This window comes from Opisthocomus hoazin, chromosome Z (assembly GCF_030867145.1).
Source record: "Opisthocomus hoazin isolate bOpiHoa1 chromosome Z, bOpiHoa1.hap1, whole genome shotgun sequence".
NCBI classification, from domain to species: Eukaryota; Metazoa; Chordata; class Aves; order Opisthocomiformes; family Opisthocomidae; genus Opisthocomus; species Opisthocomus hoazin.
In genome coordinates, this window is record NC_134454.1 from 37,267,091 (window position 1) to 37,288,995 (window position 21,905).

Genomic DNA, 21,905 nt, shown 5'->3' on the forward strand with positions numbered 1-21,905 from the left:
AGGTGCTGAAGAGAGACACTTAATTCCCCATCTCCCCTTTATTTCTTTCAGAGGTTCTAAGAACCTCTCAGAACAAACGGTTCTCTTTCTTCCCTTATCTTCATGTTAGATTCTGATTTTTTTTGCTGAAGTTGCATCTGTAGGCAATCAACCCACAAGTATTTAGGGCTTTTTTGGAGGGGAGGGGTAAGCAATTCACATTAGAATCTCTCATTGCTTGGAGCCTCCAAGAACAAACATACTATAAAATGTTCTCATAAATAAAATTTAATGCAATACAGAGGTAATAGTGATAGCAAAAATGTCATGCTTTGGCAGTGGATTAGTAGAGAATGACCCATTTTCATGTTAAAGTAATAAAATCTGGATGATAAAACACATAAAAATCGCAACATTTTTACTGCTGAGGACCCAGACTGATATAGATCAAACTGGTATCACCAATTCTTTATCAATAATGTGGAAAAGCACTGTATTCCTGAAGAAACAGGTAAAAAGCAAGTATGTTTACTTCTTCTCCTTTGAGAGCTGGGTACTAAAATCAAACAAGATTGAAAGAATTTGGATATAATAGAAGTAATAAGTCATATAAAAAAGATTTCTTTTTTTTTCTTTTTTTTTAATTTTTTTTTTTTTTGTCATGGAGAAGTACACAGGGAAAAAGATTACTATTCCAAATGAGTAATCTTAAAAGTCTACCAGTGATTAAGCCTAGCAATAATGGTCAGCCATCCTCAACTCAGGTAACAGGCATTTCCCAATTAATTTAGATGGGATGCTTACAATTTTAAGTTGTCATGACACAAGAGAGTGAAAATAAAATGGCAAGTTTAAAACAATCTCAAAGATTATCTTCTTTATGATGCACTGTGTTGTTTGTCATTATCCAATTATACTGATCTTTTGCCCACCAAAATGACAGCTACACTGTTGACCCCATGAGGCTTTGGAAAGCAGCAATAATCTTGAGAGGTCATAATTGTAGGGCATATTTGCACTAATTTATCAAATTCCATAGTAAATTACTGTATGCACACACAAATAGAAGAAAATATGTCTAAAATAACTCTCAGACATCTAATTTGTTACAAAATAGTAGTTCATAGCTAATAAACTGTAACTAAAAGGATGAAAATGCACATGTGCACCGTATCAGTGGTCAGAATTCTTTCCATAATACTTCTCTTCACAGATAATATATAATGAAAGTTTTATTCTTTTAAAATGAACATTTTTTTGACAATTTCTGAGATAAATAGCTAGAGCATCATGCGTTTCAATCCATGACCATCTAAGTAAATCAAAGATTAAGCCTAATTAATGCATCTTCTGCAAATAATTTTGAATTTTTTTGTAACTTTTTTGTTTGTTCAAGCATGAAAAAGGCAGTATTAGACATTAAATATGTTTATATAACTATATGTAACACAGATGTATGCTTTTATGCATGTGGATGTGTACGCACATATATTTTCAAATTGCATTTTATATGTACGTCTGTATACATAAAGTGTAGACACTTCGGATTCCTAAATTTTGAAGGTAGAGTGTTCATTTGAAGTTTCTAGAGGGAAACTGACTGATAACTAAAGATACAAACATTTCTGAAAGAGGTATTGTGCGATATTCCTTCTTTACAGAATTGAGCTTATGTAGCACTCCAGTTATGGACACACAGTAGGTAATGACAGCTTTCAAAATAATTTTCAAAGAAAATAATAAGACACAAGCATATTTTTCCTTCTGAAGAATCTGCAGGTCACAGATGAAAATTTAGACTTAAAAAAGTGTATGAAAAAATGGCTCCTACATTTTCTGTATTTTACCTACTGCACTGTCTGGTTCTGCTTGACCGTGATTTCACACTTCTTCTTACAAGGTAAATATGCATAACATATTTTTTGACAGGGCTTTCATAATGTCCTCTATATCAGATAAACAAAACTAAACAAACAATATTTTATTCTTTTTCTTTTTAATTAATATGAACCTTCAAACTTTCTGTGAGGACAGAAGACCCTGCTTTATAAAAAAGAAGCATACGAACATAGATTTTGTTAATATCAAACAATTCTAAGCTCTCTATTCATATTTATTTCTATGAAAAGCAATCTCAAGATCAATTCAAATATCAACTAGACTATGTCACAGGCAAACCTAGTGCTATGTTCTTATACTGTGGGTTTGATCAAAGCTTTTTCTCCTGTTGCTGTTATTAAACATTCCTTCTCTCATTTCTCAAGAACAAGAGCCTCTGCAGTTTATTGCAGAGCTGAACCTCTCTTAGAGTGTTTACTGTTAAGGTGTCAAAGGAATGTATGAATCAATATACAGCTGAAAACTCAATGATCTTGATTCAAAACAACCCACAGAGTTGAGATATCTTGACTGTTCCAACCAACCGGATGGATTTTAATTTTCAAAATACCACAAGGAAAGTTTATGACAAAGTTAGGATGATTTTATATTTGTGGAGCACAAACAATAAACCTTTAAGACAATCATACTGAAATAAATAGCCATTTACTTTGGTGAGAGGTGAATAACAAAAGGTGCAGAACCTTGCTCAGATTGCACAGAGGAGTGCTTCATCACCACAAGATTTACCTGCCCTACATTTCTCAGCTGTGACACTGAACCTACTCTTTTCAAGACACTTTTGAAACTTTCAGTTCATCATAAAATTTTTTTCAGAATTTTGTATGATGCTAGTGAAACGTTTAAAAAGCAGTTATGAATAACAGGTGAATGTATGTATTAAAATGCATGGAGAAAAATTTAAATAAGGATTATTTGGATTAGTTTCTTAATAGTCATGAAAATATTTGTTTTGCTCACTTAAAAGTATTTATTTATAAAAAGAAGATTATATCCTTGATTTCTATAGTTTCATGGTGACATATGACTTTTCTGAATAACCACGTTATTTTTTTCTGTGTACAAGAAGAAAATTAGTGTAAATGAGGGTAAATATTTGCAGCCTAAAAGGGTAGAGGAACTTGTGCTTAACTGACCCCATGGGCAAACACTGTTCCCAGGAGGTAAAAGGCAGAAAATAATCCTGAACAGAACTAACTCAACAATAGTCTGAAGTCTCTCCCTGGTTGACCATCCAGGTTGATGTGTTGCTTGTATAAAGCAGCTATATATTGCTGTGAGACAAGCATAGCTGGCGACAGGTAAACATCAGTACCCCAATAGACATGGTAAAACAGGACTGTGTGACCAAAGAAAAGCCATAAGTATTTTAAGAGCAAAGCTAAAAAGTATCCAAGCATTCATTAACAATTTTACCAATATTTCTTTGATATTTTCATCAACAGTTCCCTTGCTTCCTTTTCTAAATCTTAAGATATTCTATTAAACACAGCTCTGCCAAGAAAACACCTTTTATATCCAGTTTGTTCAGACTGCCTATCTCTCTGTTCCCTGCTAGCACTGGATCTAATAAACTCTCAGATATTGGAGTTCGGTTTCTCCCCAGTCCTCTTCCCCCAACATCTTCATTAGAGACAGTGAGAAAAGATAAATGTCCTGAGTACAAATCAGGAGGGAATGATTTCATTAAGAAGTGAAAAACAGAAGTTTCAGATCTTGGTAGAAAATTATCTACGTTATTTTTCTACTAAAATCCTACATAATTACTGCTGCAGTGTCATCTCCTTGAGACGGCAGAGTCCATTCTCAGGTTTTTTTAAAAATGGGTTAGCTTGTTATTCAGACTTTCATGCACAAAGCATCAGGTTCACTAGGGCTTTTTGGCTCTCCTAATGAAAGATCACCAATTAGAGAAGTAATAAAACTAAAATATCCATTTCTTTACCACCAAAGTTAAATTACACCGCGAGTAATGTGTGCTTTGCTATGCATACAGCAGTATTCTTCGAAATCATTGGTCTTAAAAATCAGTGTTATACTTTGCATTAACAGCAAAAGAAATTAAAATTTATTAGCTTGATTTAGATTTTGTTATTACTCAGAATAAGGTTAACAGGGGGCTTTGGAAAAAATACATACACTCACTCTTATAGTCTTTGAAGACTGCAGTGTAAATTCTATCTGATAGTATCTCTTTATGTTATTTTCTAGAATTGTACTGTGCACCTTTGCATTTGTTTTTCTCGTTGCATATTACAAAAACTCTAAGCTGTACATCATACAAAACAAAATTCTTTGATGAATGAAAATGTTAATTGCATTAGATCCACTAAATTCATAGATTGTTGCTTAATTAATTTTTTATTTAAATACAGTAATATTGATATTGTTTTACTGACAACCTCTCCCTACCACTCACACCTACAATAGAGACTGAATACAATAAAGCACTGCAAACGTCATGTGGTGTCTCAGTGTGGAGAAGTGAAAAGCCTCTATTTGTAACAAAAAGGCCTGAAAGATAAAGAGCTCTTTATCAGGTTGCAGATGATCTGGAGCTCTAGACCTGTGACTCTGAGGTGACACAAGGCAGGACAAGGAGCCAGAAGAGTTACCATGGCACTGTTGTTAGTTCAAGTTATATTTGTCCACTGATCCCAACAGAGATTTTCTGCTCTACAAGCCTGTAACCAACTGCCATGACTGGCATGACAACTGGTATGAAGGTGGCAAAAATCACTGTCACAAAGGTCACACACAAGAAGAAAAATGATAAGTCGTCCTCACTAGGTCAAGAATGTAAAAAAACCCCATCTGGATCACATTGGAACACATCTTACTTCAATAATCAGAAACGATGTGGGAAGACTTGAAACACCACAAGACCTTCACAGAGATTTTTATCTCCAGCAGAAGAGATGAGCACACCTGCTGGTGTCTCAAAGAGCCATCAATGTTCCTACAGCCATGAGTAACCTTACCCTCTCCATTCACAGGTATTTACTGAAATAAATTTTGCGGAAGTCAGTGGATCAGTTGAAATGTACAACCACTGAAAGAGACAACGTGAGGGAAAACAAAGACGTGTATTCTGAAAGAAATTCTATACTTCCACATTTCAATATGCTGCTACACATGTTTAAACATAAAGTAGCTACAGAACAACTTAGGAATAATATTTAACAGAGTAGTAAAAGTTTACAGTAATCAGTGTTACGTACATTCAGGAGTCCAGCTGTGTTCTACAATCAGAATGTGATAACGAATTTGTGCTTTTAAGTGCGAAAACCAGAGTACCACTCCACCATATTTTATAATTCATGAAAAGAGACGATTAAAATATAAAGCCAACTGTAGGTATGCAGATATAGCTTTGCAAGATCTATAAGCTTTTTCTAGGACATTTTTCTTTGTTTTTCTCACACCTTTCCTGAAGCAGTGCTTACATCAGGTGATGCAGCATTAGTGTGGAAGCTTGCTTTTACAGAGCTCTGTTAAGAAAAGCAAAGGTTATTTGATTTTAGTCACTTGTCCTCTTCCAAGTAAGTTTATTTTTTTCAGTGGTGATATCTGTTTCCTTTTTCAAGTAATGAAGACTTTTCAGGTCCTGTTCAGAAAAGTATCTGAACATTAATGTTCGCTATAGTCTGGGTGCACAGATTTCTCATAAGAAATCATCTTCTCTCCTTCAGATTACCCATGGAAATTGAACATGTTTCTATTAATTTATCTATCAAAAGACCTCAAATTATGAATTTTCATGTTTTAAAAAATTCTGTGTTACATGGCATTTGACACGGTTTTGTGATGTAGTGTTAATTTCGCAATTTGATTTGCAAAAAAACCCCACTTTTTCTACAGTTCCTAAAAATATAAAAATCACGTAGGAGTTGTAGAAGCAACAAATCATTGAAGACACTCATGCTCTATATAGTGTCATGGCTTGCATTGACAAACATCTTCTATTAAATTCTCTGACACAGTAGTCTATACCACCAAAACAAGTGAATATTATTCTTTAAAAAAATCAAAGAGAAAATTTGTGATATAGAAGCAAAATAAAACTACTGATGAGTAAATATAAGATTTTCACATTCTTTTGAATATACATCTTAATGAGATCTTAACTAGGAGACTTATGTAGATGCTTATTTTTTAATATGACAATGTCATTTGTAACGAGTTGGACTACATAGAAAAGATACAACTCCAATACTTACTAAACGCCACTTTCACGCATTTGCTTTCTTTTGTGTATATTTAATAGCAGCTGAACAGTTGTGCAGTATACAATGATCCAAATATATGAGGTTGCTGTCTTATCATTTGGCCAGTTCTTCCTTTTTAGCTAAACCTTCCCTTTCACTTCTTTACACTATTTAACAAATGACTCTGGAAACTGAAAATTCCTTTCTTTGTCTAATATTTACATGCTTCTGCTATATATAGGCTTTTTTACTTTTTAAGCTTCTTGCCAAAGTATGCACCTTGAAATCTTGACACCCTCTCTCCCCCCTACCCCCTGCCCTATCTTTTTTCGTCTTATTTGAAGTCGTTCCAGTCAACATTTTTCAGACAATAAAGAACACAGAAATTAACTGAAAATCCAGAAATCAAGTAAAATAGTATTTCATGTGTTTCCAGATTTATATTATGCTTTTTGTGCTGTGTGCAGCCAATATTTACGTATCTGGGGAAGCTTGATTTCGTTGCAGACTGATGACAAAGTTGCAATTCATCTTCAGTTTGTGTTATTTAAAGATGTTTAATTTACATTATGCAAATGTATATTTCAGATTATTTTCACTAATTTCATTCGTCTTAAGATTTATTAAGTAAAGTTTTCCACAAGATAGCCCCATTCTTTCTTACAGCATTTCTGTTCTGACAAGAAGACTCATATTAAATCTATGGAATTCAGTAGAAGTGCTGCTTTTTGACATTAATCTACCTTTCCATGTGTTACTTCTCTTTCTCCTTTGATGTTTTACAATTGAAAGAACTTGAGAATGTTCCCCACTAGCACTGAATATTGCAATATTAAAGATATGTGGGTTTTGCAAGATAGGGAACTATGGGAAAAAAAGAGTTTGGAGGATTCAAAGACTTCTGCAACTAGAGAGTAGATGTAAGCCACAGGCCATTTTTAGGCTTCATTCCCTTTTATCTCCACAGTTTCCTAAACTTAAACTCTTCTGAGAGATACAAACTGAAGAAATTTCACAATCTCCCTGTCTTTCTGAGTTTTCTTTTTTTTCGCTTTTCACATAGTGCTATGCCCCTTAATAATTTCTTTTTATCAATTTTATCGTCATGGGAACTGTCTTATGCAGAATTAAAAGAAGAAGGATGTGACATATTGATATGTTTATTTGTAAAAATGTGTCTCTTCTGGAAGCAACTCAGCAGGGAAAAAAAACCCTTGCCAGAAAAAACTTCCCTTTTGCAACAAATACCATGCAGATCTTTCTCAGTACTCTTTCTCAGTACTTTTCCCGTTCGCATGTCTGCTGCAATGAGTCTTCCTTTTTCCGATGATCCTTAATGTTAGTTTCTCAGTCAACAGATAGGAAGATATGAACCTACTGTAGATCTGGTGACAGTAAAAGATGTTACACACAGACATAAAATACAGATGATTATGCACAGAGAAAATTACGCATACTCCTCATATACCACCTGAAGAAATACATATACACAAGGGTTATATCAAAATCATAATCACCAACTAATCCTTTCACTGATTCAACCTGTTTTCTCTTCTGTGACATGTTGCATTGTTAGCAGCTTTTGGAATTTATTTGAATATTTGGAGGTAACATCATCGGAAGAGCTTTTGTCCTGAAGGGGGCCCAGACGAAAGATAGGGACAACCTTGTTAGCAAGGCCTGTTGTGATAGGACAAGGAGTAATGGCTTTAAACTAAAGGAGGGTAGATTTAGGCTAGATAGAAGGAAGAAATTTTTTACTGTGAGGGTGGTGAAACACTGGAACAGGTTGCCCAGAGAGGCAGTGGAGGCCCTGCCGCTGGAATCATTCAAGGTCAGGTTGGACAGGGCTCTGAGCAAGCTGGTCTGGTTGAAGATGTCCCTTCTCACTGCAGGGGTGTTGGGCCAGATGACCTCAAATGGTCCCTTCCAATCGAAAGAATTCTATGATTCTGTGGTTCTATGACTCCTCCAGAGAGAAGACAAGGTATCTTGACATACAGAAGAAGGAACTGATGTGATAAAACTCAAAAAGTCAGAAAATTAATTATATTGTGGATATTTTTTTGGTATGTTGAGTTCAACCATGTGTTTGTCTCTAAAAGCATTGCTTGTGGTCTTTACAGAAAGGTGCTGTTGCAGCAGTCATGAGCTTTACAGAATACAAGCCAACTCACTATCCCTCTTTCAAATGACATTAACAAAATAGCAAGTCCTGATGAGTTTATGGATTCTGAATAACCCTGAGTTGAGACATTTGGCCAGTGGACAAACAACAAGTAGGAACTATGGTGTCTGGCACAACTTGATTTAAGACTAGAGCCATGCATTTCTTATCATTTTTTTGAACTATATTTAACAACCAAGGAAATACCAGTCAGTTATATTACTATGAGAATTTCAGGGGAGCTCCTCCTAATCTGTTTTAGGAAAGTGGAAGAACTGACGTTGGCATAGGAAGGGGATGTCTTGCTGCAAATTCTATAACTCCGTAATCAGTATCCAAATGCTTGACTAGACTGCTTTGCTCTACTGCTAAGCCTCTATACTGTTAGGAGTAAGGTTAAGTCTGGATGAAACCAATGAGTTCAGGCATATCTGTCTTTATAAAGACACCAAATTTGAAGATATGCAAAAGTCCCCATAGAGAATCCGACTCAGATAAGTTTAGGCCACTTGGGCTGGAGGGTATTATTCACCAAACTACAGGAATTTAGCCATGGGTTTGGTAATGCGAAATGTTAAGTTACGGGAAGAAAGTCCCTTTGGAAAAGACAAGCCAGAGTGTTTCTGACAAATAGCAAATATTTGAGATGCACCTAATTTCCCCTCCTACTTGCCTTGTGAGCAAACTCCACAATTTCACACATGAGCGTTCTTAAATAAGATGGCTGCTGGTTTAGGGCCCATCTAGCTAGACTACTGTTATAATTAATTTTAGTGTGGTTCTAAATACAGTGTGTATATATATACATGCACAAATCTCCTCAATGACTTAAATATCAGGTTTGTACATGAACATTTATGTAGAATGCAGTAGAATGTAAAAGTATTTGCCCCTTGCAGGTTGCATGGTATGAGTCTGTATTAAATATCTGCAGAACAGAACGAAGGAGCAGACTAAAATAATGTTATTACCTATAATGTACATGTAAACAATTTCATGTCTTTTTAGTCATTCCAGAGTTCCTGTATGTTTCCTTATTCAAAATATGATGACCATTGAACTCTTGAAAAGAGAAACAGTAAAATACAAACCAGTTATCAGTGCTGCTTGATCAATAAATTCTTAGTCAGATGGGTACTGTCTAAACACTATGTCCATGAAGATGTGTGTTTCAGTTCAATAAATTCATTGAAATGTCAGGAAAGGAGACCTTGATCCCTGGCATTTTTCTGTTTGTTGACACACGTACCTCTATCTTACAGTTCCATTGTGTAAAATCAGGGATTTTTTGAAATGTGTACTGGTGTTTACTGTATAGGATGAACTGACATTTGGATGTATAAGCATAACAAGGAAAAGAGCAGGCAGAGTGCTTTCATTCTTTAAAAACAAATAAAGAAAGATGTTACAGAAAAAAAATATTCCTTTCTTTTCAAAGGAAAATAATGTCTTCCATATCACATTCATCCCTTTTAAAAACCGAAAAGAGTGAACAACTTCAGCTTTCTCTTGAAAGATTTCATTAATTTCTTGCATTTAATCCAAGCAGTTTCAGGATAATTCCAAATCATTTTTTTCCAAAATTTTCTACAAGTCCAAACAGACTGCTCAGGCTTACCATGGGTGTAAAATACATATATAGATACAGACCAGGGAGACCTCAGGCAAAGCTAAAATATTTTCTGGGCACTGTTTTGCATTGTCACCATAAAACAACTCAGAGCAATTGAAGGTATGACTTTCACACCTACACTCATGCTATGCCTCCAAAACAGCTGAATTGCTACATAATCTAGGGAACAAAAATCTTGTATTTCTTTCCTGCATTTTTCTGCATCTCTGATTATTTTATATGAATTATCTTTGACTTTGGTCTTTCACAGTGTTCTACAATTTAATGGCTCACCATTAAACCAATCTTCAGCATCTTTTTCTCCAAATTTTTGTCAGCTCTGCAATTATCTAACCCCTGAATCAATCAGTGAAATACAGGAAAAAATGGGGGTCAGGGACCACATTTTTCCTTTACTAACACAGGTTTATTATATTGTTAAAAAACCACAGATATTTTAAAATCATTATTCGTGTCATTGTGATACGAGAGGAAGGAGCAATTCAAACTTACCAGTTATTGTATTTTGTGCCGGCAAGAAAAGAAAGACTAATAATTAAAAGCAAATGTAAAAAAGAAATCATTCGATTTAAAAAAAAAATCAGCAAAACTACATAAAATCCATTCACCGGAAGAACCAGAACAGATACCTGTTAAATCTCTCTGGAAATATTTACTGCTAAGAAATTCCATATCTTTTACTGTGTTAGGTCAGTAGTACATTGTCACTTTAAAGGGTTAAAGGATTTCAAGGATTCTGATAAGCAGCAACGGGAAAGCCTTCCTGTTGAGTCACAAGGTTCAGAGTGGACCCCAGTGCTTTATAAATTCCTTCTCAGAGAGGAGCCTAGGTGCAGCTGGATCCACTTCTAGTCCCAGACTTGGTCAACGGTTTATCCTAAGTGGTTAAGTATGCGGCCACTTAGAGTCAATGTTCACCTGTCTGAGCCCTCCCAGTGACTTTTACTGAAAGAGTTACACAAAGCTGAAATGTTAGATAGTTTATTTTAGTGACCGGTATCACAGATTTGAGATTGCCATTTATAAATGTACTGTCTACAAAAGTTTGAGCTCAAGTTACTAGCTTAGCAAACTAGTTAACAAAGTTAGTTGACAAAGTGTTCCCAGGGATACATACAACAAAGTCAGAGGCATGACTTTGCAAAAAGGTGTCCCTTCTTGGAGGGGAAGAGAGGTTCAGGCCCATCGAACTGTCCATCAGGTTTGTTTGGTGGCTAATTCAAAAGAGAGTTTTCAAGCACTCATTTTTATGCTTTTGAGATCCTTGGCGAAGTGGGACTAAGCCAATTATTATGTGTCAACTGGCTCTTGGCATGGTATGTTGTGTCCTCAGGAGGACTCAGCAGTTCAGCATGCCCTCGGTGCAGTGAGATTAATACATGCTTACGGGGGCCTTCTGTTCTTTAACAGAAGAAACATCTGGCTGTGTGCCCTTCGTCACACCCCAGGTGTCACTTAGTTTATGGTGGTGGGCCATCACCCCTTACTTCTGTCTGATAAGCAAAGCTCCCTGTTCAAGTGGAACTGCTCCCTTTTGTTAACTCTTTGGTGCTTGACACATGAGTCCGAGCAAGTCTTCCTCTTGCATTGACAAGTCCAGGAAGGCCATCAAGAAATAGACACGTAACACAGTATTTGTCTCTAGGGAGTGGGGGATACTATCTAAGCAGAGTGCACTGGCAGGTCAGTTCCTTTCATATTCTGAACAGGAAAGGTAAAGTGGCATATCCCTGCCCATTCCCCCTGCTTGTGAATTCACAGGGTGAGAATTTGCCTAACTGTTTTGTGAACATGCTGATACTTTCTGTCACAGCAGACTCTTCTGGCAACATTTTTAAGAAGTTCTTTTTCATTGTATAAAAAAAAGCATTTTCTTTTATCTGTTTTATACAGATAACTTACTAACATCCCCCTAGTTCTAGTACTGTGAGGTTTGTTGGATAATCAGTTCTGTGTCCACTTTAATCTTCACGATCCTGTAAAGTTTGATCAAATCTCAGCCTTGACAACCTTATTCTCTCCAAACTGAAGAGTAACAGCAATCTCAATTGTTGCTCTTAGCCAACAACAATTCCACATAAGCTGTTTTGAGATTTGTCAGTCAACTCTTAAACCACTTCACATCTGACTTAACTGGTGCTCATTTCTAAAAACAGGGCATCATCCAGCACTAAATTTAAAGTTTTGCTATAAAGCCAAACAAGTTAGATATATCCAATTATTAACCACATCCATATTTACATGTGCAATAAAAGAATAGTTTAATGGAATAAATCTCCTGTGACAAGAACTGCTTTCCAAAAGTATTGATTGGCAATACTTCTCTTTCTTTTAATTCTTTACTGATCTAATTCCCTAACCTCTTTTCTATTTTCCCGGATCTCAGGATATGTAAAATTTGGGAGTAATTCCTGGCTGCTTTGTATTTATGCTACCCTTTATTTTTTTTTTCTAATTTGAATTCCTTGGATACAAACAGAATGGTAGAAGGAGAAAAGAGTAATTCATACATCTTGATGGATGGTAGGAGAGAGTGATTTTTTTTTTCTTTCTTAATTTACTCTGTATATATTTATCAAAGCATAGGGAACATGTCAACCTGGTAAGCCAGTAGTGGTCCTGAGATGTGGCAGAAGTCGACCTTTCTGTGAGTCACAATGTAGCCAGGATGTTTACTCACCCGCAGGCACCCTGGTTATCTATGGGGAAGCTTCGAAGTGCCCCTAGGATAGGGAGCCCCAGCAGACTCAGGCAGACTTGTGCATCTGAAAACTGAGCTGTGGCACACATAGGGGAGAGCACCTGACTTCAAGCACAAACACAGTGGCTATTGAAACACGGATGACAGTTTTATGCACACATGTCTCTGGCTATACTGCTAATTGGTTGGTTAAACACACCCTAATGTGCACCTCAGGAACCAAGCTTCAAAACTTGTTTCCTACCACCTCATTCAAACTTGCTAGTAGCCTAAATGATCCCTGAGAGTGCCTACAAGGCAACTGAATCAGTAAGTCATGAGTAGTGAAGAACGAGATGAATTTTTGTCTGTTTTACTGTTTCCTCCATGTCTGCACTTTGAACTATCAGAAACATAAACCTTCTCTTTCAATTTTGAGTGGCACAATCTGTATTTCTTCTCTTGCTCCATACCACAACACAAGCCTTTAACTATAGGAAGTGCAATTATTATATAGGCTTTTTTTCCTCTTAAATCATAGTCCAAGGTTATAATTCAAAATGGAATAAGGATATAGTTATACTACAAAATTATGCAAAATAGATTCAAAATACAAAATTGAAAAGGTGGACTTAGACCACAATAAAAGTAACGGCAGTGATTTTGATTTTATTGTGTTATTAAGACAGAAGACACATAAATTTGAACTTTGAATGCCTAAAAAGTGCATAGATAAAGGGTTTTTAAAAATACTTAGCATATTGTCTATTAATTAATTATTGTCAATATATTATTTTATTAAAAATTCTGTTTGATGAAATACATTTGAAGTACTAGAGCAGTGCCCATTTTGTTATATTCATTCATGAATAAAGCTCAAAAATACTGTAATGATGCAAATACACTGTACATCCAGTATTAAGAAATAGAGCTCTCATGAATCAAACAAGAACAAGTTTGTATCCACAGCACATAAAACATGATTTGTACTCAGCTTTTGTTTCTTTTTTCTCCACTAATAAATACTTTTTGAAAAGTATGTTACTTCATATTTAATTATGATGAGAGTATTTTTCCATGGGTGATCCTTCTGCCACACCAGTAACTTGCTATCACACATTTGTAACAGACTTTTAGAATAGATCTATTTAAATAGAGACCTCTCCTTTTGTGTTTATCTCAGGCAGTTAGAGTGCTGTCTCCTACCACATGGTACTCTTTGCTGTTTGTACAGATAAATGCAGTATACAAGTACTACTCAAAAGATGAATGGATCATGCTGAGTTTTCTGGACCTTCTATATATATGCAGATCTAAAAGGATCAAAGACTTCAAGCAGAAGAAAAGTTTCTGCAAGTATGTAATTTTGGGAGAAGATCAGAGCAGAACAGAAAGCTCAGTCAGTGTTTTGCACATAATCTGGGAAACATTCTAAGCATACAAGTATTCATCAGATCCCCATAAAACACTGAAAAGCACAACATGGCAGCTATATGAAACAGAAGGACAAATAAGAAAGTAAAGAGCCAATGTAAATGTGATTTTATTCTTGAAGTGTGCCATCTGTCTTCATCTTCATTTCATAAATACACTTTTATGGGGTTGCAGCTAGTGCAAGATCAAAGTGGAACACACAAGAAGGACAAAGTCTTTTTGCATAGTAAGGCAAAGTCACATGTGCTATAGTCATGATAGCTGCCGCTGTCATGTGAGCAAGGGGACCCCATTTAAGAGACAAAAAGGTCCACATGTACCAAAATGTCATGCTATGGCTCTGAATTTAGCTATAAGCACACCTAGCCTAATCTGTGGCAAACAGTGCAACTAAAATTCACCCTCAGTAACTCAGTTTTCCACCTGTAGCAGTTATTAATGTTTTATACAACATGTAGGGAGGTTTATTCTGTTTAATGTGATTGAATTCCACAAAAATACTCTTGTGGACACAAAGATAGAGAATCAGCTGGCATGGAGAAAAAACATGTGTTTCAGAACTGAGAAGTGATACTTCATCCATTCTGGTTTAGTCTGGGACATACACTAAATATTGGCCTGTCCTTGCAAAATCTGTGTGCAACTAGTGAATACATATTTTTGAAAAGGGTTATGAAAAGTGTTTATCTCTCTAAGTATCACATATGCAAATATACTTGTATATACATGTAAATTTGTATTTAGATTGTGTCCTCCAATACCAACTAGTGCAACATCTTTTGTGATTTCAATAGAGTTTTAATTCATATTTCTATTATTTCAAATAAAATCTAATCCCACAGATATAGTGGTACAGATTTCTTAGCCCAGACTGCAGAGTTCAACACTACTTATAAGGGGGTCAAATGGAAAAACATGTAATTCAGTGTGCAGTATGACATTTTTAACATAAATGACTTGGGAAACATGTGTGTATAGGTAGAGAAGATAGCTTTAGCCATTTTTCCCCTGGTGCATGCATGAAATTCCTGTAGACACTGACAGAGGAGAATTAAATCTACTTTGTACAGAACAATGCATTAAAAAGTCATCAATGTAAATGAAATCACACATGGCTATTTAGCTGTGACAGTTTAGAGAAAGAATATGTTCTATTTCAGCATCTCTGGAGAAGGAAAGCAAGTGTCCTATCTCAGCAAGCTGAACAGAACACAGACAGTGTGACAACGTTGGCAGCAGATGTCTTTGTATTTCGTTCCAAACTATAATCTCCAGAATAAATTATTAAAAGGCTTATCTGTTCCAAGAACATTACAAAAAAAGAAGGAAAGGTTCTTTCCTTACTTCTTTCTAACTTGGGAATTTTTAGTAATTTTAAACATGTTTAAAGACTGTAACATCTGTACAGCTATTCTTACCGTATGAGTACCATGCTAGGAAAGCACCATACTGCTCCTCAGTAATGGCAGTCAAGATAAATATAGACTCTTCCACTTCATTTCTGTAAGCTTTGCTCAGTTTTCAGATACGTTTGTTAAATTAAATTTAAATTACTTAGCATTGATACTTTTTTCCCTACACTATTTGTTTAGTGAAGTAGAATCCACCTACAACACCACACAGAGGACAAACACAACAACTGCTCAACTGTGCAGGGAGCTGGTAGGTGTCAGCAAAATTGTCATCCAGACAAAGCCAATGAAATAAAATACAGGTAAAAAAATATTTGGAATTTGTCTGTGATTAGGAGGCTAAGATCTTTGAAGAGACTGTAAAAGTTTTTACTAAAATATGAATATTCAGATTTTATATTTAACTTGAATGACAGCACAATCTAGAGCATGGTACTTCACATAAGTACTGATTTAGGATTGATTTAAAAGCAAGAACATGAACTAGCAAACAAGAACATTATTTTTTGAACAGTAAGCTCAGTCTTGGAACAGCTATTGCAAGAGGATAAGAGAGGAAGAACATTGTTACACAATCTAATCTCCCTACTCCCCAGTAGACGACGTTTAGAAAGAAAATACTTGGGAATCTAACAAGACTAATTTAATAATTTGCAGAAAATCTTTTCAACACAACTTCAAAAGGATGATTCATAAAGAAGTCGTATAAGGGCAATTATGGGCAAATAACACAAAAATTGAGGAAGGAGGAAGAGAAAAGATAATTATGTAATTTTTGTTGCAGAATCAGATGGTGACCAATGTCTAGACAAAAGTACGGCTGTTTGGTTAGCTCAAAGGCTGTCTGGTTTTTTTTGTGGTTTTTATACTTCCTCAAGTGGGAAGATTGAAAGAGAATATGAGGAAGGGAAGGAACAGTTATTAAACAAGATGACATCTAGGATGTTCAAAGCCACAAAACATGCCGTCATAGGCATGGCATGGCATGGCATGGCATGGCATGGCATGGCATGGCATGGCATGGCTAAAGAGCTGGCAACAAGACTCTATGTGCAACAAAGAAGAACAACAAGCAGAGCTCTCTGGCATACCATCAGGACTGAGCAGCCTGCCTAAATTCCAAGATTTGTGTATAAACGTGCCCTTAGTACCTGTGAACAGGGACCTCATTTACAGCAAGCATAATGCATGTCTTGTATAACTTTGAAAATAATAAGATATCTGTCAATATGAGAAATAAGATTAATAACTTCACATGTTCACTAACACATTGTGTACTGTGCAAATGATTAGCACATTTGAAAAATGTAAAAAGTCTTTTATCTCCCGTACTAGTGAGTAAAGATGTTCAGCCTGCAGGACTGGCTTCAATGGAAATTTCCTTAAATAGAACAGAAGATAGTTTATACTTAGAGCATCTATACATGCACTGAGTTACTACAGAGTATAGAGTATATAAAGCCTAGAGAGCATATAAGCCCTTGTACATTCTCTTAGTTGCTCTGTTCAGTAGCTGTACTAGTTCAAAATTCTGGATGAATCCCATCTGTTAGAATTAAGAATAAAAAAAAAAAAAACAGTAAAAATTGGATATAAATGCATCATCAACTTGACTGCTTGGCAAGGACACATTTCTCTCCTCAGTTCATTTCACTGTGTCTCCTTTCTACTGAATTAGGAAATCATACTGAAAGACTCTCTGGAGTATCCACAAGATAGCTACTGTTTACCAAGGTTTGACTTTCTGTGACAGCTACCTCCTTCTGTTTTAAAGGTATGACGGTGAAACAGTTCACTGGTTAGGAAGTAAACAATTCATAGAAAATGGGTCTGGTTTGTGGAAAAAAAAAAGATGAAACATAATTCCTGCTTTTCAGAGTGAAATGTTTTTGACTTTCACCCAAGTTTTCTGGAAAGACAAAGAGAAAGGATATTGATAAGCTCAAATAAATATCTATAGCATTTCTGCTTTTAGCTGAGATTTCTTATTTTAGGTGTTTGGAAGGGCTCAAACAATAGTGGATCTGGCCTGATATATATACAGTAACAGGGGAGCAAGAACAGACACAGAAATCTGTTCTCTGGCAAAACATATATTTACATGTGTTACTATAAGCACCTTGAAAATTCAGAACTTTAAAATTTATCAGAGTAAACAAATGCCTCAATGAAAAACAAAATCTTTATCCTAGCAGTTTTTGTTACTAAGAATTGATTTACTAAATAGATTAATATTTGTTAATTTATGTGATAAAGGCCCATCTCCACACCCACAGAGAAGCTCAGAGGCACCACAGCAAGTAGGAGCAGCTCAGTCAAGGGAACAAACTCCTATCCTAGCCCTCCTAGGGTGGGAGAAACACTGTGAGATGTGGTGTGTGTATGTTTATTTGTGTGTACATGTATATGTAGACATGCACATATGCATATGTGTATTGTCTAGGTATGCCTAATGGGAACACACCTCAGCCTCACTGCTGGCTCAACCTGGGGGAATGAGCTATGCCAGCCTTGTTTCTTTTGGATTAGCAACTCCCTATCTATATCATTGTGCTTAAGTTACGTAGCTAAGGAATGAGCAACATGTTAAATAATTTTAAACTTGAAACTTGAAAGACTTTGGTAGTGTTGACTATTCATTCATGTAAAACTCTCATGCAATTATTCTTGAACTAAGGAAAGATTACAAATAAGTAAGAAAATGATGACATATTGAAGGAAGAGCACATACAATGCATATTTATTTCCCTTCAGTAGTTTGTTAACAAAACTTTTGAAATCATCTAAGACATTTACAGGACAAAAGTAAAATATATTCTATTTTGAGCATTATGTTTTCATCTTCTCTCATCAAAAATTTCATCTTAAGATGTTACTTATTTAGATAGGGATAAGAAGTTGAATAAATGACTAGTGCCACCAAAGCTTGATAAAGTATTTACAAGTTCTAAACAGCATGAAGTGAAAAAAAGAAGAAACTTGTTCACTGTGAAGGTGAGACATGACTTACAAAACCATTTTACACAACAATAGAAACCCTTTTGAAAATGAAGGGGTTAGTGCCCAAGAACATAGAAGTTCAAAGGGAACAGACGTAGTTTGGAATATCCATAGCCTGTGCCTAGACATTCATAATGTTGCTGAAATATGGATATCTACACAGACGGTAAAGACATCCTAAAATACTTTTATTCCTAAAATAAAGGAGAACAGATACACAAGACCAACTCTCTCTCCTCTCTTGTGGAGTTTTTTCACATTTCTCTCCAGTTTAAAAAGGAATGAAGCAGTAGATAAAATGCTAAGCTGATCTATCACAGAAATTTTTATCTTCCCCAGTTATTTGTAGACATACTTGGCTGTGAATGACATGCATCCAAAAAGAAGTTGAATTTTTATTGTGCAACTACTGTATTTTTGTTAAAAACATCAGGAGAACTTTGTGGGGAAAAAATTGTAGCTTGACGTTGCCATTTTAGAGGGTACATAAAATGAAATTATACCTGTATCTACCTAGAAGCAAACCAGATTCCTTCACTATTACAGTCCTCAAGTTTCTGTGTATGAAAGTTAATGCAATGAGTTTTATGATAGCTTAATGACAGTTCATGCTGTTCATTTTTTTACAGAATTAGAATCCAATTATATCTCAGTTTCTCTGAAATAAATCCTAGATTAGGCAATGTGGAGTCTTTGACAGAATAAACTGTTGCGCAAGGTCATTCAAACTGAAAAAAACCCACCACCTCACAGAGAGAGAAATTAACACACAGTGTAAAATATCTATCATTATTGGAGTTATGTCTTCATGCTTCACCTCAGCTAGGCAGAGCGTAAAGCTATATAGTCTACAGAAGGATGTAAGAAATACAGTAATTTGAAAACAGATCAATCATACCTTTTGAAACTCATTTTTTAAATTCTGTTTGAAGTTGATGGCCTGAGTTAAATTTCTTTCTTGATGAAAGCCTTACATAGTCAATAGGAAAATAAAAAAAGCTGTGCAAGGGAAAAAAATCAACAAGCAAATAAGCAGAACAATTTAAGATTAGCTTTTTCCTTGGAGTCCTTAACATCAAACTAGCATTTAAAATAAATTACAGAATAAGAAATTCAGCTTCTATTGAGGCTGTCAAGTAGCTAATAAAGTAATTTGTTCACCAAACCAGAGATAAACTTCTAAATTGGCTTACTAATGACACACATTCTTTTAATACTCGGCAAGTAAGGTACATTTGCAAAACTCTACATGATTCTGAAATACAGGAAAATTTATTTGAACTGATCTTCTATTTATTTGGACTCCTCGGTATTGCAGTTGATACTTTACTGGTAGATATAAGGATTCTATAGTTCATGGCAAGTCAGTAACAATTCCAATCGTGCAGTTCTATGTTGGTAATTCAGGGAGACAACGAATAAATTAGAAAAAAAGAAAAGAGAGTTTTCTAACTACTATGCTTTTCATCAGAAATATCAGAAGCTTGAGAGTATTCACGATCATTACCCAGGTTACTGCAAAAAATGATTGATAGATCGCTACACCCTGCCTGTTGCTCTAGTGTCAGACATCCATCCTTTCACACTAAAGTTAGAGGAGTATTAACTTTTCCCATTTTGGGAGGAGTTGGGTTGGGGGGAAGGATGTCACAGGACCTTGTATATCATAAGACTTAATAATGCAGAATCTCCCTTTTAACACTGCTGTGAACTCTGTTTATGTGTCTCTGTTGCTTTTGAAATTTCCATACGAGTTCTCCATCCTCTTCATGCATTCTGTATCAGATTACAATACCTTCTTGTTCTATTCAACTATTTGTCTGAAAGTTACTAGTATGACATTAAACAGGCTTTAAAGTTCAGATGAAGTCTCAGTTCTGACATGCGTTTTGTATATAAGTGACAGACCTACTCTAAGTTTGCTTACCTTTTCTTTTTTTATTTTGCAGGCTTGGTTGAGGAAGTAATTTCTGTTCAGTAGGTTCTTAGCTCATTGTTCTCATTAGAACAAGAACTAGAACTGGATTAATAGAAAACAGTGATTCAGGAATTTAAAGAACAATTGAATCAGTACTAGATTTATAAAGGCTCAATGAAGCTTTGTAGCATGGAAATGAAGATGAAGATTTCAACTGAAAGTATCTTAAAATTTCAAGAACAGCCAAGTTTTTATTTGAATTAGATCACTTCTACTCCTTTTCCCTACATAGCAAGAAATTCAGCCACTGATGCAGATTTCTGAATTTTTCTTGATAATAGCAGAGTAAGGCTTCTGGGGTTGAATGTCAAAATATCCAAGGACCTGACAGAACTGAATGATTCAGGTGTGCTTTCACTCTGTTTTCTGTCAACGTAGAGTCTCATTCAAATAACTTATTTGAAAAGTCATGAAGTGTGCTCGTTTTCCTGGCTAAGCAGAATGGCTATGTTTCCCTCCATCAGCACACCAAAGCACAGTGCAAATGACCATTATCCCACATGTGCCTTTACTCCCAAGTGAGGTCTCAGAAGTATAAATCGGTCCAGGCTATGCTATTTCTTAATTTGCTAGCCAACATATTCAATTCCATATATAACTGATCATAAAATAATGCATCATGACTATAGTAGGTTTTCATCCATGGGAAGTCAAAAGACAAAAAAAAAATCAGACCGAATCTCCAGAAAAATAATTCAGGTATCGAACGTGAAGGATAGTGAATTCTTGCTGGTGGAGAGGAAGGACTGCTTACTTATGGCTATGCAGTTCTGTGTCTTTCTTCACTCTGCTGAATGGCAGAAGTCCCTTTGGCAGAAAAGTATTACTCTGTGTGACAGAACACAGGAGTTAGCAGAAACTATGCATTACTCTACATACTAACATCTAATAAGCCCATTCCTAGGCCAAACACTTAACTGTTCCTTAAAAGATACATAAGAATAAACTAAAAAAAAAAAATAAAACACCCTTCACAATGACAATGTATTTTGCAAGAGAAAGTGTAGAATCTGGAATCCAGTGTTGCCCTCCCCTGTTTTCTGTAACCATTCCAATAGAAGTGCCAGAAAATGCATCTTGGTTTGAATTTTCTGATATGAAGTGTTGAAAGAGATCCTGTTCTTCTTCATGCTGAATAAAGAGTACTCTTCTGACATTGTAACAACTGGTTGTAGCATACTTATCAGGTTAGTAGAACAGAATAATCAAGTACCTATGATAAGGATTTATTATCCTAACTCTAGTTGTTTGCATTTTCCCCTTATTTCCCATGTCTTGTCTTCAGCAGTTTCAAAGTCAATACTTCATTTTTCCAGTGTCTTTCTTCTTCACTGACTTTTTCCAGGAAATTTTTGCTCTAAATAAAGAAGTTTTAGTTTAATATTCATAGTACTAAAGCATTAAAATCATAGGTGATGACAAAAATAACCAGTTATGAAAAATTGGGTGCTTAGGAATACAGATTGGCAAAGTACATAAATCGGGGCACCTCCGAGTGAATACAGAAGATTACAT